General features: G+C 43.7%; 1 protein-coding gene across 2 annotated transcripts in view; it reads right to left on the reverse strand.

Annotated features, from left to right (window-relative positions):
- ZBTB9 (zinc finger and BTB domain containing 9) overlaps positions 1-26,564 on the reverse strand; it is a 67,770-nt gene that overhangs the window by 32,083 nt on the left and 9,123 nt on the right. Inside the window, exon 3 of one of the 2 annotated variants that reach the window (XR_013830264.1) lies at positions 4,191-4,242. The exons of the other annotated variant lie outside the window; for it this stretch is intronic. The gene's annotated coding sequence lies outside the window, so the exon portion shown is untranslated. Of the gene's footprint in view, positions 1-4,190; positions 4,243-26,564 lie in introns of those variants that run through there. 2 annotated transcript variants of the gene reach the window in all.

Genomic DNA, 26,564 nt, shown 5'->3' on the forward strand with positions numbered 1-26,564 from the left:
ACTAGAAGTATTGAGAGTAGAGGAGGAAAGTAGAATTTTCCTCTTGCACTTCCTTTGCTCAGACATTTGCTGACCACACAGACATGACCACGCCCTTCCCAGCTGCAGAGTTTCCCTAGACTTGACCCCCGGCCTCTTGTTGGAGAGCTCTTCTTGCTCGTCAGACATAAACACAAGACTCAAAGCCTCCCCCTTACCCTGCTGAATCTGTCCGTGCCCCTCAGGGATTATTCTCCTGATGAGGTAGAAATCACGTGCTTCAGGATCACCTTTGAGGATGAGTGAGGCTGTGACCATACCCTTCACCCATGGGGACAGGCGCTGACCCCTCCGAGAGGAATCTCCATTAGGATGTGATGGGGAATTTGGGGAATGTGATCTGACTCAGTTCATTCCTTGCTAACCAAGTCATTGCTGCCACCCATGTGTTAGTGATGTGGTCTGAAGGTTTCCATTTAGTTAGTTTTAGTTTCTGACTCCTTGCAAACTGTATGGTCCCTTTTGATGAAAAATTGGCTATTTCTGCTTCTCCTTAATATTCAGTTCTCATGTTTTCCTCATTGGAAATGGGCAGCTTTCCTGTGCTCTGAGTCTACCCCCACCTCCCTGGCACCTGGGTCATCTGCCTGTGTATTGAAGGCCCTGCCTGTGGGAGTTTTACTTCTGTCCTGAGATGGTCGTCCTGCCTGTCTGTGCTTCCCAGCAAGCTCTCCAGTTGTGTCTCCAGCCATATCTGGTTCCCACTGACAGAAGGGCTAAGGCTGGTTTTGGTCTATTCTCTCCCCTTTCCTGTTTTTGGTGCTATGAACAGAATTTCACTTTTCCAACCTAATCTGATCATCCTCCTGGAACAAGGGAAGCATCCTGGGTACCACAACTGCAGGCAGATGAGGACAGAAGACTCACTCACAGGTGATGGGGGGAAGTCCACTAGCGCCCCCCCCCCCACCCCCGCCTTGTTACACAGCTCCTTCCCTTGTGCCATTTATAATGTTGAAGAATCCGAGGTGGAGTGCTGATTCAGATGAGTCCTCGTCTTCGCTTGGTCCCTAAGCCACTACGTGAGAATCTGATGGACACCCCCACATTAACACCTCGCCGTGCATTCCCCTCATCTGGGTGAGCCGCCTGCACAGAGGAGACAGTGGCCCAACGCCTGGTCAGTCTGTGTGTGGTGAAGACGCCAAAGACCTTCGGCCCTCAGCCGTTCCCCTTTACCTGCTGCTTCGTTTTCTCACCCCTTTCCGGCTGGGGCCCTACATCCCTGTTTCTTCCCCAGTGTTTTGTCCTGTCTTCTGTTCCCTCCCTTTTATTCTCCACGTAGCACCAGTACACTCTTTGTCTGCTGGCTCTTGGAAGTTTCTGTTTTGGTCCCCTTCCCGGTCCTTACTGTTCAGGGTTGTGGAGATAAGTGCTGGATGCTGTCATTCTCTCTTTGTTGCACTTGATTATTCTGTTCTTCTCAGGTTAATTTTTTTCCCCCCCTCAGGTTAATTTTTGCTCAGGATGCAGATCAAGTCATGTGTTATTTGTCAGATGGTGAGAGCAGAACCAGGAATCAACTCTATAAGGCAGGGCCTTTCTGAGGACATGAAGTATGGAGGGAAGGCACTGTGAGGACTCCCAAAGGCTAGGCTCCAGAGATCTAATTTTGTAGAATCTCGTGGATCCCAAGAAACCACAAAAGGTCTTAGAAGAAAGGATCCTGCAGGTATAGTGCGTGCAGTAGGGATCCACCAGGAAGTCACAACTTGCTGCCTGGCAGAGAATCCTCACTGGAGAAAGGTTTGCTCTCACCTGTTCCTGCAGCCCGGAGGACTTCCACTGGCAAAGAATCTCGTAGATGTAAAGTGTGTGAGAAAGCGCTGAGAAACAGACACATGTTCTCATACATAAGGGCGCTCTCGCCAGAGGGAAACCCCACACTCGCAGCGAGTATGGGGAATTCTTCGAGTCTAGTGCTGTGACCATCCCCTGTGGAGAGAAGGCCCAACAGCGTGAGCAACGTGGCAGAATCATAGCCCTAGTCCCCAGCTTACACCACGCGGGGAGAAGTCTGAGTGCCGAGGGTGTGAAGAAAGGATCAGAATCACCGCTCAAGCTCATCAGTGCTTCATGATAGAGAAAGCTCCATGGGCGTCACAAGCATGGAAGAACTTTCTGAGATGTGAGGCCCTTTCTTCCCATCAATGAGCATACAGAATGGGAAGGAATACATCTGTAAGGAGTGCAGAGAGGCCTTTTCTCAGGAGGCCACTGTTACTGTCTGTTTGTTTTTTTAAAGATTTTTTTGAGTGGACCATTTTTAAAGTCTTTATCGAATGTGTTACAATATTGCTTCTGTTTTATGTTGTTTTTTTTGGCAGTGAGGCATGTGGAATCTTAGCTCCCCGACCAGGGATCAAACCTGCACCGCCTGCATTGGAAGGCGAAGTCTTAACCACTGGACCGCCAGGGAAGTCCCCAGGAGGCCACTGTTATTGTTGGTCAAACAGTCCACACTAGAGAGAAGCTGTATAGAACGTAAAGAATACAGGAGAGATTTCAGAGACGGGTCACACTTCATTACACACCAGAGTTCACATCCCAGGTGGGCCATGTACACACCACAAGTGTGGAAGAGCTGTCGTGTATATCACACTAACCTCTGTTCACTGCAGAGTTCACACCGGAGAGAAGCCCCATGGGTACAAAAGCTCCCAACACTTGGTTCTTCTGAGTAGTCACTCTGGGGAAAGCCTTGCACGTGTGGCGAGTGCAGAAAAGCCTTCAGGCATCGGCCCCATGTCACGGTCCATCAGCGTATTTATTCTGTGAAGAAGGCTTAAGAACGGTGTGGAAAAGCCTTCAGCCAAAAGTGGACTCTCAGGGTCCGTCAAGGAGTCCACCCATGGACTTCCCTGGTGGTGCAGTGGTTAAGAATCCTCCTGCCAATGCAGGGGACACAGGTTCAATCCCTGGTCTGGGAAGATCCCACATGCCGCAGAGCAACTAAGCCCGTGTGCCACAACTACTGAGCCCATGCACCGCAACTACCGAAGGCCATGCACCCTAGAGCCCATGCTCCGCAACAAGAGAAGCCACTGCAATGAGAAGCCTGAGCACCACAATGAAGAGTAGCCCCCGCGAGCCACAACTAGAGAAAGCCCATGCGCAGCAACGAAGACCCAACGCAGCCAAACTTCTTCAACCTGGTGGGGGTTTCAGTATCTGTAAGACAGCTCACAGGATATGGCTCAGAATATTATCTGTAGCCCTTAAGAAGGCACTAATAGTCCTTGACTATGCTTAATGACTAAACTATTATTATTTGGTCTCCTTTGACAGTTTTCCTTTGTTTCTGCATTGTCTCACTTCTCTGATTAAACTTATTCTTTGGCAAAAGTTTTTCCACGAACAAAAGGCAAGCTGAGGACATGGGGGGCATAGACCATAGGGTCCGGTTCCGTTTCAAGAGCGGAACTCGGAATGGGACACTGGGTTTGTCCAAGGGTGGTGTATTAGTCCCCTGGGGCCACCATGACAAATGACAACCAGCTGGTGGCTTGAAACAACAGGAATTTATCCTCACAATTCTGGAGGCCAGATGTCTAAAACCATAGTACCAGCAGGGCTGGGCTCCTTCCAAGGGCTCTAGGGGATCACTCTTTGCCTCCTCCAGCACCTGGAGGCTCCAGATGTTCCTTGGTTTGTGGCTGGAGCACTCCATTCTCTGCCTCCTTCTTCACAAGGCCCTCTATTCTGTCTGTATCTCTCCTTATGTGTCTCTCAGGACACTCACCATTGGATTTAGGGATCGCCCAATAATCCAGGACGATCTCAAGATTCTTAATTACATCTGCAAACACCTTTTTTTCTAAATCAGTTAACTTTCATAGGTTCCTGGGGTTGGGATGTGGACATATCTTTTGCGAGGCACCAATCAACCCACTCACTACAGGTTTAGTCGGTGGAGGGACGGTAAGGAAGCATGTGAGCCCGTTCTGGAGAGAACGGGGGCAGAGGGAGTGCAGACGGCAAGCATGTGTAGAGCTAGAGGGTAAGACTGAGTCACACTTGCCTGATGAAAGCAAGGATCCTGTTATACCCAACTCTCCGTGTCGGATGCAGCGCCCCCACACACACGTTCTCAGGAGGAGGAGATGGAGGAGGTGGGGAAGGAGTTGTATCACAGCATTCCTGTTACACAGCCATGGCCTTTCTGGAATCAGCCACTGCGGTGGGCGTCAGGTCTCTAGATGCCTGGAAGCAACACAAGCAACTGGGGGTTGAGGGGACAGCATTGCCAAAGCAGGTGGGCAGGAGCTAGAAGAGAACACATTTATAATGGCCCGAGCTCCTGTGGGCACCTCTGGAAGCCCTGAAGGTTACGCTGAAGGCTTTCAGAGACCGGGCTACCTTTGGTACTGAGGCAGCCATCCATAAAATAAATTGCATGTCCTCCCGCAGCCATGAGAGACTTGTCCTCACAGACCAAATCCAATCCCCCAGCTTCCAGGAGAAAGAAGCGGTCTACATGCAGGACACCTACATTACGCTTGGCATTAAGGCCAGTGCCCAGATCTCCAATGAATGGCAGAAGTCCGCCCCAGCTCTTTCCCATAGGATTGCTTAGACAGGGACACAAACAGTGGTGTGCTCTGGGGAATGGTAGGGTGAGGCAATCTCAGCCTTGAACAAAAGAGAAGGGGCATTGGCCAGAGTAGGCCAGATTTTGATGTGCAGACAAAAGATGGTGATGCCAGGATGAAATGACTCACTGGAAAGGGATAGCACCTGGAGGAAGATGGCTTGGGGGGCAGGATGTATTTCAGGTTAGTTGAAACATAACTTTTTCAAAAAGGTTTTCCAAGGCACCCTAAAGAAGTTGGGTGCCCTATTCTTTCAACTCACTTGTTCAGGGTCATCAGCTTACAAAGTTAGCTCCACAATGGCAGGGACTAGCTAGCATCCTGTCTAATGCAGCTGATGGAATGAACTGGAGGAGAAGGGGAGGGAGAAATAATCAGCTGTCTCCTGCATCTTCGTTCTGAGCAGTTGCTAGGTGATGTCTAGGAGGACCACTGCTGCTTGCTACCTGCAGGAGCTGTTCCCTGAGCTCTGCCCCCTGCACAGCACTGGGTGGGGGAGGGGTGCAGAGGGAGGGTGCCTGGCCCTTTCCTGGACTCACTGAGGCTGGACTGCATGCAACCCTCCCTCCATAGGTTTGCCTCGCTGGCCTCTATCGTCACCCCAGCAATTGCTCATCACCTCCCAGCTCTTCCCCTTCTCTGTCCTCATCCCCAGACTGAGGAATGCCAAATCGAAGTGTTTCGAAGTGTTGAGTCACCCCCCCCCCAACCTCGTTTTCCTTTCTGCCTCTTTCAGCCAACCCTAGCTGAAGAAACGTTGCGGGGGCTGGCAGTGTCACCCCCAACACCAGCAGGAGCCCCGTATCTCCTGCCATCCTCCCATTGTCAGATGTACTTCAAACCATACGATGGAAGCAAACATTTCTGCTTGTTTTACATACACTTCTCACTGTGGATAAGATGGGCCGGACACGCAACTGTAATGTTTTCAGGGTTAGGGCTCTGCTCAACTGATCTTCCCATAACATCAATTTCTTTTTTTTTTTTTAACATCAATTTCTTTTGGAATTGAATTTGACACACAAAGTCCACATGGTTTGTAAAGCACAGGTTTAAAAAAATTTATAACCTATTTTTGGCTAAAGGAGGGTTGTAGAAAAATAGTTTCTATATAATCAAATAGTCATTTTTAAAAATTAAAGGGACTTCCCTGGTGGCACAGTGGTTAAGAATCCGCCTGCCAATGCAGGGGACACAGGTTCAATCCCTGGTCCAGGAAGATCCCGCATGCTGCGGAGCAACTAAGCCCGTGCGCCACAACTACTGAGACTGTGCGCTAGAGCCCACGAGCCACAACTACTGAGCCCACCTGCCACAACTACTGAAGCCCGCACGCCTAGAGCCCATGCTCTGCAACAAGAGAAGCCACCGCAATGAGAAGCCCGCACTGCAACGAGGAGTAGCCCCTGCTTGCTGCAAGTAGAGAAAGCTCGCGCACAGTAACAAAGACCCAACACAGCCAAAAATTAATTAATTTTAAAAAAAAAAGATTATAGGCTAGTTCTAATAGGATTGCTGAAAAGGGTGTATAACCTTGGAACATTTGAGAAGTATCCATTTCATTGCCTACTTATGTACCAATTGTGAAGTTTTTTCTAAGTGATGTTTCTTTGCTAGTTGTGGAGAGAGGGGAACGTCCCACAGTCACTTAGGGACCTGTCTCCACAAGTGGAGTGGACTTCTTTATAACCCAGGGTTTTGCTGGTGCGATGCTGCATTCAGCACGGCCTCAAAGTGATGTCCCAGTATCCTGCTATCCTCTCGACACATGGCACCAAATATGTAATCTGAAAATAAAAACGAGGATGGTTCCTGTTTTATAGACAATTTAAGAGGAAAACCCTTGAAATGGGAAGTCTTTTTTAAAATCAAACTTTGCTTCATCCCTCAAATTGCCTTGATCCTATTCTGTTCCTTACTTTATAAACTCATTACATATTTGATTTTAAATTTTATTATTAAGATAGGTTAATTTACCCTGTTAGAACCTTCTTAGAGTTTCTCCCCACCACACCTGCTGCTTGATACAGAATTTTTTGAGGGGTGGCATTAAAGGCATAGGACTAGACGGAGCTTTTTGAAAGCAGGGACCAATACTTGATCATTTCCGTATCCTCAGCACTTGACGTGAAGGCCTGACGGAATGAGGATTGAATTGAGCCAGGCCTGCCGTGCTTTCACGTGGCCATAAAGCAGCCAACCAGGTGCCTGCTCCTGGGAGGAGGTGGGCTCCGCAGTCTACCCGTCCCGCCCCTTGGACCCGGGCCCAGAGACGGGGTTACCAGCTGGGCGGCCCCCCAGACTCAGGCGGGCAGATGGCCCCAGCACCCTCGGCCCGAGAACGGCGGGGGCGACGCCAGAATGAGGCGGGGCGATGGGTGAGCGCGCCTCGACCCCCGGCCAAGGAGCCGGGGTGCAAGGAAGAGGAGAATCACCTCGAACCCGGGATGTGAGAAAGCTTACAAGGCTGGGAGGACAGGCAGGGAAAAGGTTTCCTTCCCTCAGAGGGAAAGGAAGGAGAGAGCCTGCTTTTGAAAACAAAACCCTCATCCCCACCCCCACCCACGTAACCAGATGGGCCCGGGAGGCCGATCTTCGACGGCAGAGGGTGGTATGGGGCCAGCAGATCCGCGCACAAACTGCACACGGCGCCGGCCTCGAGCCGCGGGAGAAGCAGGTTTATGAGCCCTGAAACCCTCTGAGATGAGAGAGGTAATATCTATAAAATCCAGGATTGCTAGAAAGCCACAGACTTTCTTCTCCAAACTGCCGAAAATAAAAAGTTGGAAGTGAAATTAATAGCGCTGGGGATGAGAGAGGAACGAGGCCATGCACGTGTATCTTTAAAGCATCTTCTGGACACATTACATTCCGGGTGCTGACCTAAGCAATTTGCACTTCTTATGTCATTTAATCCTCACAACAACCCAAGGAGATAGGGGTTACAATCTTGTTTAATCAATGAGAAAATTCTCTTAGGTTAACTTGCCCAAAGTCACATCGCTGACTCAACAGGACCAGTTTAATAACTATGCCAGTAACTTTCAAACTTTTTGGATCCACAGTAAGGAATGTATTTTAGATCCAGAGCACATACATATAATATATAACTGAAAGGAAAATTTCATAAAATGTGTACCCTTCTTTCTTTTCTATGCATTCCGTTTTATTTAAAAGGAAATGCTGGTCCCGACCCGCTTAATGCATTTCATAATTCACTAAAGGGACAGCCCCCCACCCCCACCCCCCAGCTGGAGAAACACTGTGTTACTACCTCCCAGCAGCAGAGGGGCTGGAGTGGACCCTGAAGAGGGCTTTGCCAGGCTCCCTTGAATTGCTGGCCTGAAGGGTAAATACCCTCTTCAGATAAACAGTGAGGATGTGAGGACTGTAAGGTCGTCTTGAATCTCCTGGCCCTGATGAATTACATTCCAGCAGAATGAGGGAACTTGCCTTGGAGACCTTTGAGGAAGTGCCACGGAGGAAACTGGCAGTGGATTAGGAACAAATAATAATCAGTTATAAAGGGGCACTGCATGCATTCACAAGGAACAGGTCTCTGTCCTGGTGGGAATACTTCTACTAGTACTGTATACACCTGAACTTCAGCAAAGCGTTGGACTAATTTCCTAACAGCATCATGGAGAACTTGGGAAATGTAGGATGGTTTTTGGTTAAATAAATTTACTCCCAGTTGGCTGCCTATCCCAAACAGGGCTCAAAGGAGATAGTCCATGAGGGAGTTCTTTCTAAAAACAAAAGCAGTGAACAAGTGTTTTAGAATTTATATCATTTTTTTAATGGTTTTATTTTATTTTATTTTTGGCCGCATGGCATGTGAGATCTTTGTTCCCTAACCACGGATCGAACCGCACCCTCTGCATTGGAAACGCAGAGTCTTAACCACTGGGCCACCAGGGAAGTCCCTATATAATATTTAATTGCATCTGTCTCCTCCACTAGAATGTGAACCCTCTGAGGGTGGAGAACTTACTTCATTTGCCACTTCTGTACTCCCAGCGCTTAGCCCAGGCTCAGGCATTTAAATGCTCCTCAGTCACTCTTGGTGGAATGTGATCATTAATTGGTCAATATCTGCCTGAAAGAGACCTCCAGGGACATGGTCCAGGGCTCTGGCCTAAGTCCCCTCATGTTCCACATTCTTACCAGTTACTTGGACATGGGAATGGATGACATATTTATCAAAGTTTCAGGTGGCACAAAACTGGGACAGCCAAAGCACCGGATGACAGAATCAGGCTCCAAAAATAACCTAGCAGCCTGGAATGGTGGGCTGAATCAGGATGAAAAATAATAGAGATCTGTATTCTGCCTGAAGGTCTAAAACTTAACTTCATAAGCGCAGGATGAGGGGGTATCTGGTTTAACAGGAACACATGTGAGGGATTGGGGTTTTTATGGGAAGCTAACAAATGAAGCAGCAATGTGGTGAGGTCGCCGACGCTGCAGACTTAGCCTGTGAAAATGCAAGCTTGAGGCAGCGCCCCTCTACTTGGTGCAGGTCAAAGGAGGCTGGGAGAACTGGCTCTGTCTGAACAACAGTCATGAAGGATGATAATGACACATTGCAAGCCTTCTAGAGGAGGAGAGTACAGTAAATTTGCCCACACCAAAATCCAGGATTTCTGTTAATAAAGGACACCATCAAGGTACTGACAGGATAGAGAGCAGACTAGGAAAAGATATTACATTAAACGAGCAAGGAATTAATACCTACAGTGTTTAAGGAACACGTGCAAATCAACAAGAGAAAGGCAGGAGGCCGTGAGAAAAGAGGGCATTTCACAGAAAAGGAAACTTGAACTGCTTCCAGTGTCAGAAGAGATACTGGGATTCACAACTAATCAAAGAAATGCAGATGAAAACAACAGGACTTCTCTTTCAGGTAATAGCAGGGTAGCTCTCTCCAGCCACCCTCCTGCTGAAAACAACTAAGTAAGCTGGATAAAATGTTGAAAACATCCTCTGTAAAGAACTGACAAGATGGGACAGCATCACTCTGTAGGTCACCAGAACCAAAGAGGGAGGAGCCCAGAGGCTGCTCTCCCGCTAAGGAAGGACCTTTGCCCACTAGGGGAGGGTTGAACTTTCCTTTTGATGGAAGGACCTTTGCCCACTAGGGGAGGGTTGAACTTTCCTTTTGATGGAAGGACCTTTGCCCACTAGGGGAGGGTTGAACTTTCCTTTTGATGGCATCTAGAGATGAATGGGTCTCCATCACAGCCCAGGACCTGCCCTGGTGGGAAGTCAAACAGGAGACGCCTTCCCCCCAATAAGCCAGGATGAGGGTAAACTAGAAGTGGACCAACCTGCCAGAATGACAGCCTGGTTCTGTTTGCCTGGGTTACCCAGGGTATCCCAAGACTTGACTCTGGGTAGCTCAGTACCAACAATGTACCCAGGCTCCTGGAAGAAGCAAAACAAATTCTCTATGGAGGAAATTACCTTCATCCTCGCCCTCAAATTATCCCTACAAATGATTTTTCAAATAGAATGACCAGCATATAGTCAAAGATAACCTTGGGGCACAAGGAAATTAGGCTCCAGCCCACTGCCCTAGAAGCCCAATTTCTGTGGCTGCTAGACTCCAAATCTGACACCTGGTGGCAAGGGTGGCACAGAGTACGTGGCCATCAGCAGCTGTGTGTCCAGCACCCAGGGACTGTGTGAGGGGGTGACAGTGTGGGTGCATGTGTATGCCTCCAGAGTGCTGGAAAGTTCTTTCCCTGACAGAGCTGGTCAGGTTTTCTGATAATCTTCTAATTTTTCCAAAAATATGCTTGAAGAGGGCCACTTTTTCTAATTTGCTTAAAGGTGTCCTATGGCCTAGGGGCAGCCCCATGTAAAGACTTTAGATATTGAAACTATCTGATACAGACTATAAAATAACGAGGTATATGATCTTAAAGAAATAGGTTGAATATATCTGCAGGAAACAGGAAACTAGAAAAAGTAATATGGCAGGTTTGAAAAAGAACCAAATTGAACTTCTAGAAATGATAAATGCAGTAAGTGATGAGAAACTCATGTCAGTGAGATAACCACTCTACCAATCAGAGAGAGAAAAGTTAGAAGGAGGGAAGTACTCAACATTGGGCAGGATTCAGGGAGCTGGGAATCTTGGGCAATGCTTGCGGGTAGGTATAGAGTACTACCTTCTAGAGAGGCACCTATAGTGCTTTTGTGCAGTGGCGTGTGTACCCCCTGTCACCTAACAGTCCTGACCTTAGGGTCAGAGCTCAGAGAAACCCTTGCACAGGCCCGTGCAGAGACAATTATGAGGGCCGCCATCCCAGCCTCGCACGGGCTGCAAGCAGCTGGGATGACGGCCCTCATGCAGCTGGCAGTGGCTTTATTAAGGCAGATGTGGAAAGAAGGTTTTCATTTGGGATAATTCACTCTGTAGCCTGTGGAAATTGAAAAAGGAAGAAGGTTTATCTTTAAGAGGCTCTAACTCAATAGGAAGCCAAGGTGATTTTTTTAGTTGAGACGATTACAAAATTCAGTTTTAAAATATTTTATTTGTATTGCTGTCATAGTATTAAAATCATCTAATTTGTTTTGTTAAAGTCAGTACACATTTGTCATAGAAGAAATAATCCAGATTATATAGCATGGCTGTTTTAGAAAAATAAAATAGTTTTATAATGTCAGTATTTTTTTGTAATGGTGGTTGGTCTTCTCACAGAGTCTGGTAAAAATAAACAGCCAAAATGCAAATCTGACCATTAGTTGGAGAGAGTTAATCTCCCAGTGACTTCAGTTATTTGCATCATCTATTTTTGCTAAGTACATTAACAAAATCATCTTTCCATTTTCTGTGGATACATTTGCAAAGTTGATTAACTTCATTTAGTTAATTATTTAACAGCATTATACTTTTTAAAGTCTGTATAATAAAATGTAACCTACAGCCAAATCTGGGATATGAAGATTATATATTAAATTTATATCAAATGACAAGTACCAACTTTTGGTGGACTGTTGATTAAATCAAGAGACCCAGACCTGTACCTTAAATAAACTCATACCATATATTTTAAATAGTGAATTGAGTCTACCTTATCAAAATCAGATTCCCTAACCCCAAATGCTGGGTGCAATTTATGTTGACAATATTTAAAACAGTTGGTAATTCCTGAACATCCCTGGCTCTTCCCTGGAAGATGACCCTCAGAAGAGCTTGACAGGCAGGAGGGGTGGGCCCAGAACCTAATGTTCCTAGTGGGCCCATCCCATCAGCCTGTCTGGGCCTGGGTAGCAAACACTGAAACTTATTGCTACCAATTGGCTTTAATGCTTCCCGGTTTATTGATGTAAAATTGTCTATGTTGAGGCTACATCTGCAAATTCCTTATTAAGGAATTAAATTTACACTTGCTTGCTTTGTTGGATTTGGAATGCTCAGCTCAGATACATTTTTATTCGATTCTGGGAGCTCTAGGGGTTTCTCATAAGTAAGCTAATTGCCTTTTTTGTACATAAACAAAATCCCAAATTGGAAAAAGGAAAACTAAAATTCCTCTGCTTAAAATGCAATTCTTTCATAGTTTTATGCATTCTTTTTCCCTTTTCATTAATTATTTAACACATTTTTATGATCCATGGGGGTAACTGGCCTGAATTAAAATTGAAACTGGGAAAAAATACATATGAAGTCCAAATGATAATTCTTTTTTTCTAATAATAGTTTTGAGGGATAATGGAGTGAATTTGCAAGAGCATGAACTTTACAATCATCCAGACCTGGGTTTTAACTAGGGTTCCCCAATTAGCTATAAATTAATGACCTTGTTGCAGTTTCTGCTCCATAAAATAGGACTATCGCCTTCCTTGCAGTTGTTATGAAGGTTAAAGATAATATGAGTAAAGTGCTTGGCACATGGAAGAAGTTTTTGATATTATTCCCTTGTGTGATTCTTGCCAGGGTTTGATGGCTTAAGCATGTCACTCTGGTGGGTTTTTTGTTTTGTTTGTTTATTTTTACACGGCATGACCTGGTGGATCATTCTGGCCCTTTTATGTATTCTTTTCAATGTGATTTTATTCTCACCTCGTCTTGAGACACACCATCATATGAGTTAATTTATCTGATCTTCACAATAGCCTATGAAGGTCTGTCTCAAGGTCATCAACATGAGCTCACAATCCAAAATCAGAAAACCTACAAGGAAATAATCCACAATGAATGAGAGTTTGCCTACATAACAAACAGCAGAATTAGACCCTCAAGCACTTCAGACAATGGAATTACAAGATTCAAGCTATAAGTATGATTAAAAATGATTAGTCATAAAACACAGAATCATGCTTCCCTGGTGGCACAGTGGTTAAGAATCCACCTGCCAATGCAGGGGACACGGGTTCGAGCCCTGGTCTGGGAAGATCCCACATGCCGTGGAGCAACTAAGCCTGCGAGCTACAGCTACTGAGCCCACACACCACAGGTACTGAAGCCCATGCACCTAGAGCCTGTGCTCCGCAACAAGCCACCGCAATGAGAAGCCCACGCACCGCAACAAAGAGTAGCCCCTGCTCACCACAACTAGAGAAAGCCCGCATGCAGCAATGAAGACCCAGTGCAGCCAAAAATAAAATAAATTTAAAATAAATTAAAAAAAAACAGAAACAAAGAATCAAAAGCATGAAATAAACAGAATGCTATAAAAAAGATTAGCCAGGTATCAATGATTACAAATGACGAATATAAACTCAATGGATTGGTTAAACAGAAGATTAGAAGTAGCTGAAGTTAGAATTGGGCATTGAAAGATAAATCTGACAAAAGTATCTAAAATGTAGACCAGAAAGATAATGAGATGAAAAATGTGTAAAAGAGAGGAAGAGGCATGGTGGATAGAATGAAATGTTCTAACAAATGCCTGAAAAAATTTTGAGCAGGAGAGAATAGAGAGAATGAGGGGGAGTGGAGAAAAAGGCTCATTTATTTACAGATTCATTCAACAACTATTTATAAGCACCTAATGTATGTCAGGCACTATTTTAGGCTCTTAAAACAGATAATGACATGATGAGAACAGATCATGGTTGATCATCATCCAGAACTGATTTTGGACAAGAATTCTCAGTGTCAGGAAATGAGTCCCAAGAGACACTAAATCCTCACCCAGATACATCAGAAAGAAACTGAAGAACTCAGACTGGGGGAATATTTGAAAAGAAAGCAGAAAGAAAACATATGTTTTCCACAAAGCAGTGAAGCCCAGACAAATAGCAAATTTCTCAACAGCAACTACAGAAACCAAAAGACAGTGCACTACTATCTTCATAGGTCTTGGAGGAAATATCTGGCAACTTAGACCATTAGACTAAGCTAAACCATCATTCGACAATGAAGGTGACTTGAACAAACCCCCAGTATACAGTCTACTCCTGTTCAGGTTTACCTAAATTCTTATTGATTTTTTAGACAGTTGGAGAAATATGAATATAGACTTAGTATTAGATGGTGTAAGGAATTATTGTGTTATTAGTGATAGTGATATTGTGGTTAAGTAAGAAATGTCCTTATTTTCATAAGATGAATGAATACTCAAGAATTTAGGGGCAAAATGTCATGATGTGTGTAATAACTTTTAAAAAACCACAATGAGATATTATTTCACATAATGATATTGGCAAAAGTAAAAAAAAAAAAAATCTGAAAATACCAAGCATTGGGAAAAAGAAATATCTAGCTGCTGCTGGTGGAGGTGTAAATGGGCAAACTGGAGAGTAATTCGGTATCAAGTAATTTGGAAAAGCTGAAGATGAAATTGCCTCCTACCCAGCAGTACTACTCTTTAGATTTATATCCTAGAAAAATTCTCCTACCCGTGCAGAGGCATATTCTATGTGGTCCCAACTCATGCTAGTTAGAAGGGTTTTTATTTATTTATATATTTAGGCTCTGCTGGGTCTTAGTTGCAGCACTTGGGATCTTCATTGTGGCATGTTTTTTCAGTTGCAGCATGCGGACTTCTTAGTTTGGTATGCATGTGGGATCTAGTTCCCCGACCAGGGATAGAACCCGGGCCCCCTGCATTGGGAGTGCCGAGTCTTACCCACTGGACCACCAGGGAAGTCCCTAGTTAGAAGTTAAATGTATATGTCCACCATCTTCAGCATGCGTTTTTCCAACACTCTTCCCACTCTCTTTTTCATTGTATCCTCACTGTAATCTATCAATAGAAGTTCTGTCTAGAAAAAATCTGAAGCAAACTATTAACAAAGGACACAATTTTAGCATATAACTTTGTACAAGAATACTTATATAACAAGTGGATCAGTAAGATATTACTGTCTTCTGATATGAATATTGCATCACCTGTGATGTGATCTAGCCAATAAAGTTTGATTTAAATCTAATCAAGCCTTTGGATCTAACTTGCAGTTTAAAGGAAATCTAGAGGAAAGAGAAACATGCTAAACACCACTACATGGAAGCAATCAGACCAGAACAGAAGGTGGGCTATTTCACAGGAAAACCAGCCTTGTCTATTCAGCTAATCGGTGTCATGAAAAAAACGACTGTTCAAAATTAGAAGGGGCTTAAGGGACACAATAAAGAAACTAATGCAGGGACTTCCCTGGTGGCACAGTGGTTAAGAATCCATGTGCCAATGCAGGGGACGCAGGTTTGACCGCTGGTCCGGGAAGATCCCACATGTCGTGGAGCAACTAAGCCCGTGCGCCCCAACTACTGAGCCTGCACTCTAGAGCCTGCGAGCCACAACTACTGAGCCCACGTGCCACAACTACTGAAGCCCATGTGCCTAGAGTCCATGTTCAGCAACAAAGAGAAGCCACCGCAATGAGAAGCCCGCGCACCACAACAAAGAGTATCGCCCGCGCACCACAACAAAGAGTATCCCCCGCTCACCGCAACTAGAGAAAGCTCGCACGCAGCAACGAAGACCCAACGCAGCCAAAAATAAACAAATTTACTAAAAATAAATAAATTTATTAAAAATAAATAAACAAACAAATAATAAAGAGACACAGTCGGACTTCCCTGGTGGTCCAGTGGCTAAGACTCCATGCCCCAATGCAGGGGGCCTGGGTTCAATCCCTGGTCAGGGAACTACATCCCACATGCTGCAACTAACAGTTCACATGCCAAAACTAAAGACCCCACATGCTGCAACTAAAGATCCCGTATGCAACAAAGATCTATGCAACAAAGATCTATTCAACAAAGATCCCGCACATGGCAACGAACACCCCGCATGCCGCAACTAAGACCTGGCACAGCCAAATAAATAAATAAATAAACATTAAAAAAAGAGAGAGACACACACACACACAGAAACGTTGAAAATAAATTGACAAAAATTAACCAAAAGAAAAGCATTATTAGAAATGAAGGGGAGGGGCTTCCCTGGTGGCGCAGTGGTTGGGAGTCCGCCTGCCAATGCGGGGGACGCGGGTTCGATCCCTGGTCCGGGAGGATCCCACATGCCGCTGAGCGGCTGAGCCCGTGCGCCACAGCTACTGAGCCCACGTGCCACAACTACTGAGGCCCACGCGCCTAGAGCCCGTGCTCTGCAGCGGGAGGCGCCACCGCGATGAGAGGCCCGTGCACATTGCAACGAGGGGTGGCCCCCGCTCGCTGCAGCTGGAGGGAGCCTGCGTGCAGCGGCGAAGACCCAGCGCAGCCAATAAATAAATAAATAAATAATTAAAAAAAAAAAGAAATGAAGGGGAATCTCTACATAATCACAGATGATAAAATTCATAAGGAGGAATTAATAATTCTTAATTTGTATGCACAAAATCATAGTCTATAGATATAAAAAGCAAAAACTGACAGAATTATAAGGAGACGTTTATAATTTCTAACGACAATGGGAGATTTTTAACATATCTCTCAGAAATTTCTAGATCAAGCAAAGTAAGAAATATATTAGCACACCATAGATTAGCAAACTTGCATACAATTATAGAATTTACATTCCTATCAAGTACACATGGGACATTTACAAAAACGGCAAAAATTCACTATGTATTAGGACACAAAATAAGTCTTAACAAATTGCAAGGTTATTATCATATAAGACCATATGCTTAGACCACAAAGCAACTAAGCTAGAAACCTATTTTTTTAAAGATATTTTTAAAGCTCCATATTTTTATAAATTTGAAATACAGACACACAATTTCTAGATGAGTCACAGGTCCAGTAAAAGATACTACAGTAAAGAGATTATATATGCAGTAATTTATATATGCAGATTATATATGCAGATTATATATGCAGATTATATATACAGATTATATATATATAAAGAGATTATATATGCAGATTATATATACAGTAAAGAGATTATTATATATATGGTTAACCACCAGATTAAGTTTATGATCGTCCACAATGATTTTTCTAAGATCCACCTGACTTTTGTAGAGGCCAAACTGTGAATTAAGTGGGGAGGGTTAAGAATCACGACCCCTGCATTTCCCCCAGGGATGCAGTATTGCTTCTGGTTCACTATCTTGGTAAGGGATGGAAGTTCCAGAGACTTCCACTTAGCCCTCCCTACCACAGTTGACCCCATAATGATCCCATAGGGCAGAGGCAATGTGGGGATTCATCCAGCTGCCAAATATATCTAATCCAATTATACTTCCAGTAACCAGGGAAATAACCACAGGTCTGGATATTTCTTTTTCCCCAGTGTACAGTCATCTAGTAAATGGCTATAGGTCCCTTCGGGAAATGCTTGGAGGAAGATTAAGGTGTTTATTTGTGGCAGCAGTGCAAGGTCCTTCCTCAAGGGAACCTGGCCTTTTCAAAAGGCTCTGGGTCTGTGAACTGACTTAAGCCTCGGACTGGGCTAGAGGGCATCATTCTCCACTATGGTGACTCAAGTTAAGTTTTTGGGCTACCAGACCTAGAGTTTTTCCTGTTATATAGATCAAGCAATATTCTAGTAGGCTGATTATCTATTTTGTTCCTAGGGACACCATGATCAATTAGGTATCACTAAAGATCTTTGCAGACCAGAATGTTCTGATTACTGAAATACCTGTGATGCCCTTTACGGGTGATGGTTTAGTGCTTACACTTGGCCTCTGCTACAATGGAATATCATCATCTTCATTGAAATCAGGCATCTCCTACATGCATAACTGGCCTACAATGGACAGCAACCACAGAACTTTTCAAGGGTGTAGGTGATCCCCCCACTAATACAGGCATACCTCGGAAATATCGCAGGTTTGGTTCCAGACCACCTCAAAAAAGCGGCTACTGCAATAAAGCAAGTTACACAAACTTTTCGTTTTTCCAGTGCATATAAAAGTTACGTTTACAGGGACTTCCCTGGTCGTCCAGTTTGACTTCACACTCCCAGTGCAGGGGGCATGGGTTTTTTTTGGTGGTTGTTGTTGTTTTTGAGGCAAGGAATACGACTTTATTCAGAAAGCCAGCAGACCAAGAAGATGGCAGACTACAGTCTCGAAATAACCATCTTCGAGGGCACGGGTTTGATCCCTGGTTGGGGAACTAAGGGGCTGCCGCAGGGTGTGGCCAAAAAAAAAAAAAAAAGGAAAAAAAAGTTATGTTTACACTATACTATATAGTCTTTTTTTTTTAACTATATAGTTGATGTTCACTATTACATGTCTTGGGCATACAACATAGTGATTCACAATTTCTTTTAAAAATATTTTATTTATTTATTTACTTATTTGGCTGCTGCCGGGTCTTAGTTGTGGCAGGTGGGATCTTTGTTGCGGGATCCAGGATCTTTTTGTTTTTAGTTGTGGAATGCGGGATCTAGTTCCCTGACCAGGGATGGAACCCGGGCCCCCTGCATTGGGAGCATGGAGTCTTAACCGCTGGACCACCAGGGAAGTCCCTGATTCCCAATTTTTAAAGGTTATATTCCGTTTACAGTTATTATAAAATATTGGCTATATTCCTTGTGTTGTACTATGTATCTTTGTAGCTTATTTATTTTATAAATAGTACTTTGTACCTCTTAATCCCCTACCCCTATCTTGACCCTACCCCCTTCCCTCTCCCCACTGGTAACCACTAGTTTTTTCTCTGTATTTGTGAGTCTGTTTCTTTTTTTGTTATAATCACTAGTTTATTTCTCAGATTCCACATTTAAGTGATATCATACAGTATTTGTCTTTACCATGCTGTAAACAAAAGTGCTGTCATCCAGGCTTTGTAATTCCATTTACAGAGCACAGGCAGAGTAGATTTAGCATAATTCTTAAGGGCCCTAGGGCTTTTGGAAGGGCAAATGAGCACTGGCTTCAACTTAGTCACCAGCTGCGTCAGCCCCTAACAAGAGAGTCAGCCTGTCCTTTGAAGCCAGACATTGACTACTGCTCTCTAGCTATGAAAGTCCTAGATGGCATCTTCTTCCAATGTAAGGCTTTTTCATCTGCATTGAAAATGTGTTGTTTGGCATAGCCACTTTTATGAATTAGCTAGATCTTGTGGCTAACTTCCTGCAGCTTCTACATCAGCACTTCCTGCTTCACCTTGCACTTTTGTGTCACGGAGATGGCTTCTTTTCTTAAACTGCATGAACCAACTTCTGCTAGCTTCAAACTTTCTTCTGCAGCTTCCTCATCTCCCTCAGCCTTCACAGAATTGAAGAGAGTTAGGGCCTTGCTGTGGATTAGGCTTTGGTTTAAGGGAATGTTATACCTGGTTTGATCTACTGAGACCACAGAAACTTTATCCACATCAGCAATAAGGTGCATCATGTCCGAAATCATTGGACTTCTAATTCTGCACCAATATGCGATACCCCTGAATCTGTGTATAGTTTAACTCTTACCTTGTGGTATACCTGTGTCTTATGGGAGCATCCAGGGTACTTGCTACTTCCTGCTCCCTGGTCTAAGATGTTTTCAATATAGTGGATCGGTATAATACTCTGGAGACTATCCAGGTAATCAAGGTCATGTTAGCCTATATTGTGACAGAGAGCAAGAGAGGGTGCAAGGGAGTAGCCCTGGGAAAGACCATGACTGTACACTGGTGTCTATTCCGTGTGAATGTGAACTGTTTCTGAACTTCCTTCCTGATAGAGATAGAAAAGAATACAAGTACCAGATCAAAAGCCATATACCAAGAACCAGAGGCTATGTTGGATTATCAAATAGTCCACCACCATCCACCATAAACAATCTGGTTTTTACAGGAGCCACAGTAGTGAAAAAAAAGGAAATATAACAACTGCATTAAGTATTTGAGGATGATATTAATATCTGCCATTCCATGTAGGATGCAAAACTCCTTCTGATTGATCTTGGCTTGGTGGAGGTAGGAGAGACTGTTTTGGGGGTTTTTACTTTTTTTCCCCTACCATTATGGTTCTTACTCCATAGATCAGGGAACTACTAGGAGGGTTCTATCAGAGTCTAAAGAGATCCATTCTTACTATGCTTTTGGGAATTAGGGATATTACCAGAGGATTGTTCCACAGACCCATACGACCTACTGTGAAAAAAACTTGGGTCAGAACTCCATTTATCACCCACCTTCCCTATACCATTTAATAGGAGGGCCATGATGTCGCTTTTTGTATCCTGATACCAGTATCATTCCGGATTCTAAAACCCACATCTCACAAAAGATCTTGTGGTTCCTCTTTTTTCCTGTGTACAGTTCCCTTAGTAAGGTACAACAGGGGTCCCTTTAGGATTAGAGGAACTTCTACCGTGCTGTCACAGAGTCCTTCGTCAAGATAATTCAGTCTTCTCTGGGTCTGAGAACTGGCTCTGGTCTAGCAATTGAGTGAGGGATATGATTCTTCTTTTCAGTAGCAAATATCAGCCTTTGGCTCATTCATTCTTTTTTTTTTTTTTTTTTTTTTGCGGTGCGCGTGCTTCTCACTGTTGTGGCCTCTCCCGTTGCGGAGCACAGGCTCCGGACGCGCAGGCTCAGCGGCCATGGCTCACGGGCCCAGCTGCTCTGCGGCATGTGGGATCTTCCTGGACCGGGGCACGAACCTGTGTCCCCTGCATCGGCAGGCGGACTCAACCACTGCGCCACCAGGGAAGCCCTGGCTCATTCACTCTTGATCTTTTTTTCTTTTTTGATTATATAGGTTGAGTTGATATCCTACCTGGCTTTCTATCTACCTTGCACTGGGAATACCTTGGCCTACTAGCCATTGCCACAGATCTCCGTCTCCTCCCTCTAGTTGCCATTCTTGCTTTGCTGCCTGTTATGGTAATTATGTCCGCCTTGCCCCTGACAAGTAAGTCAGGGCCTCTACTCTTTCAAAATCCTATCATCTCCATTGACACTATGGACTCCAGTTCCATATCAGCCTCCTCTATGATGAATCCTAGCTTTCATAGAACAGCTACTACTGATATTCCCAACAATGTCAGTGCTCATATCTAGCGGATTTCTTATTGTTTTATTGAGGGGAGTGTCCTCTGGCCTCCCAGGGAACACAGTCAACTGACGAGTTTTTGATTTAAAGGTAAATTTATTCTAGCATGTCTACATTTTTTTTTAAAGACAATTCCTTCTATTCCTTTTTTTTTAATTAATTAATTTATTTATTTGGCTGCATTGGGCCTTAGTTGTGGCACACGGAATCTTCATTGCAGCATGCAGGATCTTTAGTTGCGGCATGAGGTACCTTCATTGTGGCATGTGGGATCTTTAGTTGCGGCATGCAGGATCTTTTAGTTGCAGCATGCAGGCTCTTAGTTGCCGCATGTGGGATCTAGTTCCCTAACCAGGGATTGAACCCAGGCCCCCTGCATTGGAAGTGTAGAGTCTTAACCAGGGAAGTCCCTAGCATGTCTACATTTTAACTTTTCCAAGGCAGTTCCAGCACCTCCACCTCTCTCACTATGGGGTATTGTTTTCCCAAGCTTTAAGGAGCTTTCTCAGTGATGTACTAGGATCAGTTCCAGGTGTCTTTGCTAGGATATTAAATCCTATATCACAAAGGAGTGTCCTTATATTATTATGTCTTCCTTATCTGGTCTTATATTCCAATCCCCTTGTTCCAGCCCCCTCAAGATCCCCATCCCCTGGTACATTCTCCCAGTTACTACTGGTACATATTAACTGGATTCTGCAACTCTTTTGGTGAATAATTTATTTTCTCCCAAAGTAGAGTCAGTATTTCCCCAGTTGAGCCATAATAAAAGATCCAAATTATTAGCCTAGAAGTCACGGAGGAATTTGGGGGCAAATCTTGAAGAGGGCAGGTATCACTTACAAGGCATCTGCCGCAGATGTAGGAAGTGCAGGCTAAAAAAGAGTTGTAAATGGCCTGGTTAAGCACTGAAGGAGTTTTCCCAACCCAGAGCCGATCTGGAAAGACCTAGAGAGTAATTTTCCTTTCCTTTTCTTTCTTTTGTTTTTCCCCCCATAATATTCAAGATATCCAGTTTTCAACAAAAAATTATGAAGCATGCAAAGAAACAAGAAAGTATGGCCCATTCATGGAGGAAAAAAGAATATCAATAAAGAGATATAAATGATACAACAAACCAAACAGAAATTCTGGAGTTGAAAAGTACAATAACTGAAATGAAAAATTCACCAGAAGGTTTCTATAGGTGATTTGAGCAGAGGAAAGATGAGTGAACTTGAAAATAGGCCAACTGAAAGTATCCAGTCTGAAGAGCAGGAAAAAAAAAAAAAGGATGAAGAAAAATGAACAGAGCCTAAGAGATCTGTGAGACACCATCAGACATACCAGCATATGCATAATGTGAGTCCCAAGAAGGAGAGGAGAGAGAGGAAGGGGCAGGAAAAATATTTGAAGAATTAATGGCTAACCCCCACCCCCAAACCGATTTGATAAAAGACATGAATATATACATCCAAGAAGCTCAATGAACTTCCAGTAGGAAAAACTCAAAGGGATCCACATTGAGACATATAATCAAACTGCTGAAAGCCAAAAATAAAGAGAATCTTGAAAGCAGCGACAAGTGAATCATAATGTGCAAGAGATTACCAGTAAGTATTAACAACCTATTTTTAATCAGAAACCATGGAGGCCAAAAGGCAGTGGGATGACATAAAGTGCTGGGGTGAAAAAAAAATGGGGGTTCCCTGGTGGTCCAGTGGTTAGGATTCAGTGTTTCAGTGCTGTGGGCCTGGGTTCAATCCCTGGTGGGGGAGCGGTGTGGCCAAATAAATAAATAAAGTGCTGGGGTGGGGGTGGAGGAAACCTGTCAACCAAGAATTCTATATCCAGCAAAACTATCCTTCAAGAATATAGAAGAAATTAAGACATTACCAGATAAACAAAAGCTGACGGAGTTAATTGCTAGAAGACCTGCTCTATAAGAAGTGCTAAGGGAGCCCTTCAGGCTGAAATGAAAGGACATTAGACAATCTACATGCAAAATGATGATTGTGGAGCCTTACCCCACATAATACACAAAAATTAACTCAAAATGGATCAAAGACCTAAAAGTGAAAGCTAAAACTATAAAACCCTTAGAAGCATGTATATTGGGAGTGATAAAGTATATTAAGAGGTGAAAGCATAAAAGGATATATGGCCATTCATACCTTTCCATTTACTATGAATATCCTATTTCCTGTGTGTGAGAAAATAAAGACAAATTATTAAAAATGTTGATTTGGAAAACTTTACCATGTTCCTTCCAAGAAACACATTCAATTGGAAGGAATAATGCTGGAAGGAACTAAGTTGGAGGAAGAAGAGTGTTATGGAATGAATTGTGCCCTCCTCTATTCATATGTTGAAACTCTAATGCTCAATGTGACTGTATTTGGAGATAAAGCCTTTAAAGAAGCAGTTAAGGTTAAATTAGGTCCTAAGGGTGGAGCCCCAATTTAGTATGAGGGGTGTCTTTGCAAGAATAGAGACACCAGGAGTGCATGTGCACAGAGAAAGGTCATGTGAGGACCCAGTGAGAAGGCAGCAGTCTGCAAGCTAAGGAGAGAGGCCTCAGGAGAAACCAAACCTGCGGGCATCTTTTTTTTTTTTTAAATAAATGTATTTATTTTGTTTATTTATTTTTTTTGGCTGCATTGGGTCTTCGTTGCTGTGCGGGCTTTCTCTAGTTGCGGCGAGCGGGGGCTACTCTTCATTGTGGTGCGCGGGCTTCTCACTGTGGTGGCTTCTCTTGTTGCAGAGCATGGGCTCTAGGCATGCAGGCTTCAGTAGTTGAGGCACGGGGGCTCAGTAGTTGTGGCTCGCGGGCTCTAGAGCACAGGCTCAGTAGTTGTGGCGCACGGGCTTAGTTGCTCTGCAGCATGTGGGATCTTCCTGGACCAGGGCTCGAACTCGTGTCCCCTGCGTTGGCAGGCGGATTCTTAACCACTGTGCCACCAGGGAAGCCCCCTGCTGGCATCTAAATCTTGAACTTAGTCTCCAGAACTGTGAGAAAATAAATATCTCTTGTTTAAGCCAACAGCCTGTGGTATTTTGTCATGGCAGTCCTAGAAGACTAATACAAAGAGCCACTAATACTTGACAATAAATCTTTAAAGGAAAGTTTATATCATGTAGACAGAATGGCTGCTATTGATTACAAGAGATCATGATCATGACAAGTGTAGAAAAATCACATTCAAAAATGCAATCTCCAGCACAGTCTAGGGTTATCAGAAGCTGCATAACACAAGCAAAGGGAATGTTAACACCTGTACACTTTGAGTTTCTGGTCATGCTTTGTCAATACTTTCAGAAGCTGATTCACAATCATCCACTTCTGATGACTCCATTGCCAAGGAAAGCAGACTATCCACCAGCTTCTTGGATCTGACATGGATGAACCTCAGACATTTACTGTTTCACTCATTTCTTCCGAAGCTCGTTCTTCGTCACCTTCCTCCACCCCTAGACACCAACAGTGACTACAGCCTCCATATCTCCCTTCTCATCTCCAAACCTCACTCAGGAAGCACTGCAATCTTCAGTAATCATGTTTAAAAACTTGCCTTGTTTATTTTATTATTGCTAAGTGTTACCTGCCTTCATTATGTGTCTTTAACATATTATTTCACTGTTCATTTACATTACAGTACACGTTTGTTACAGTTAAAAGGAAAACACGATTTGTACCCTATAGGGTTACTGCACAAATAAAGTCATTAGTGAGTTAATTAAGTGTTAAACAATTAGATAGTGGGTGTTTTAAAGGCTTTATCTTAAGCAGAAAAACCTCATTGATTGTTTTATATATATGTGTGTGTATATATATTTTAGAGTGTTTCAAGTACTGAAAGAAATTGCTTGGGGTTTTTAGACGTGCTGGGAATATATATTTTTTTCTACTTAAAATAATGATGCACAGACTCCCACTACCTAAAAATTCACTGTCCAACATGTTTTTAAGAATGGATTAAATCCTCTGAGGGACGCCTGAATTAGAATATGAGGTACTAGAAAGAATAAAGTCATATCATTATTATATTGTTGTGAATATTACATTTCATTAGAGGGCACATATAATCAACCACTAGTGATGCTAAAATTGATGACTCAACTTACAGTTAACACTTTCCCTCTTCAGATTGGAAAGTAATCTGTGTGGTGTTACTTTGGCTCTATATGAATGTTTACAACAATCAATCACCTATTGGTTTTTTTTTTTTAATTTTATTTATTTTTGGCTGTGTTGGGTCTTCGTTGCTGCACGTGGGCTTTCTCTAGTTGTAGAGAGCAGGGGCTAGCCTTTATTGTGATGTGTGGGCTTCTCCTTGCGGTGGCTTCTCTTGTGGAGCACCGGTTCTAGGCCGCCAGCTTCAGTAGTTGTGGCTCGCGGGCTTAGTTGCTCCATGGCATGTGGGATCTTCCCGGACCAGGGATCGAACCCATGTTCCCTGCATTGGCAGGCGGATTCTTATCCACTGCGCCACCAGGGAAGTTCCTCAACTATTGGTTTTAACACCAGTTGATAATCCTTGCCTGAATCAATAATTTCATTGGAGTTTGTGAAACTATGTTTTTCTAATTATTTTGTTTCTTTCACATTGTTTACAAGAATTCTGTGAAGGCTTCTTCATTAACTAGGACTATTTGGTTATCCTAAAATAAATTTTTACCGGAAGAGCAAAATAACGCTTAATATTTTCCCTTTAATTACCAATTTTCAAAGTAAATGTTTTAAAAGTTACCCCAAATGGTAACTTTTGGTAACAAAAGTAACCATTGAGACTTTCTTGATTTACTCTCATTTTGAGTATCATCATAGAATAATGAATTTCACTGAATCAGTGTTAAACTCAATCATTATTCTTTTAGTTGCTAAGGTTGTAACAACTTTGTTCAGTGGGGACACTTTCATATGGGCTCCTGTGTCCTTTTGACATGACATTATCTTCTAAAGCTTTCTTGCTTCTTAACATGAAAAGGTATCCCAGGTGCACTTTGAAAAATGTCTGCTTCTAGACATGGAATCAGCAATTTCTCCAAGAAGCCATGCTTAGTTAGTGGAATTACATAATTCCACTACATACATAAAGGAGTCTTAAAGCACACATAGTCTTGTTTGTGTCCTTAGCTCAACTTCTTTTCCCATTTTTATTGGTTTCTTGTTTATCCCAGTAGTGCTTCTTTTTGCAAACATACTTTTCTTATTTCCTCCCTACTCTTACTGTCTCTCATACAAAACAAAGCATGTTATATATATCGTTCTGCACTTTTGCTTTTTTCACTCAACAATATATGCTGGAGGACTTCCCTGGGTGGCACAGCGGTTAAGAATCTGCCTGCCAATGCAAGGGACACAGGTTTGATCCCTGGTCCTGGAAGATCCCACATGCCGCGGAGCAACTAAGCCCGTGAGTCACAACTACTAAGCCTGTGATCTAGAGGCCGCGAGCCACACTACTGAAGCTCGCGCACCTAGAGCCCTTGCTCCGCAACGAGAAGCCACTGCAATGAGAAGCCCGCACACCGCAACGAAGAGTAGCCTCCGCTCGCC

Source organism: Stenella coeruleoalba (assembly GCF_951394435.1).
Source record: "Stenella coeruleoalba genome assembly, chromosome: 10".
Taxonomy (NCBI): domain Eukaryota; kingdom Metazoa; phylum Chordata; class Mammalia; order Artiodactyla; family Delphinidae; genus Stenella; species Stenella coeruleoalba.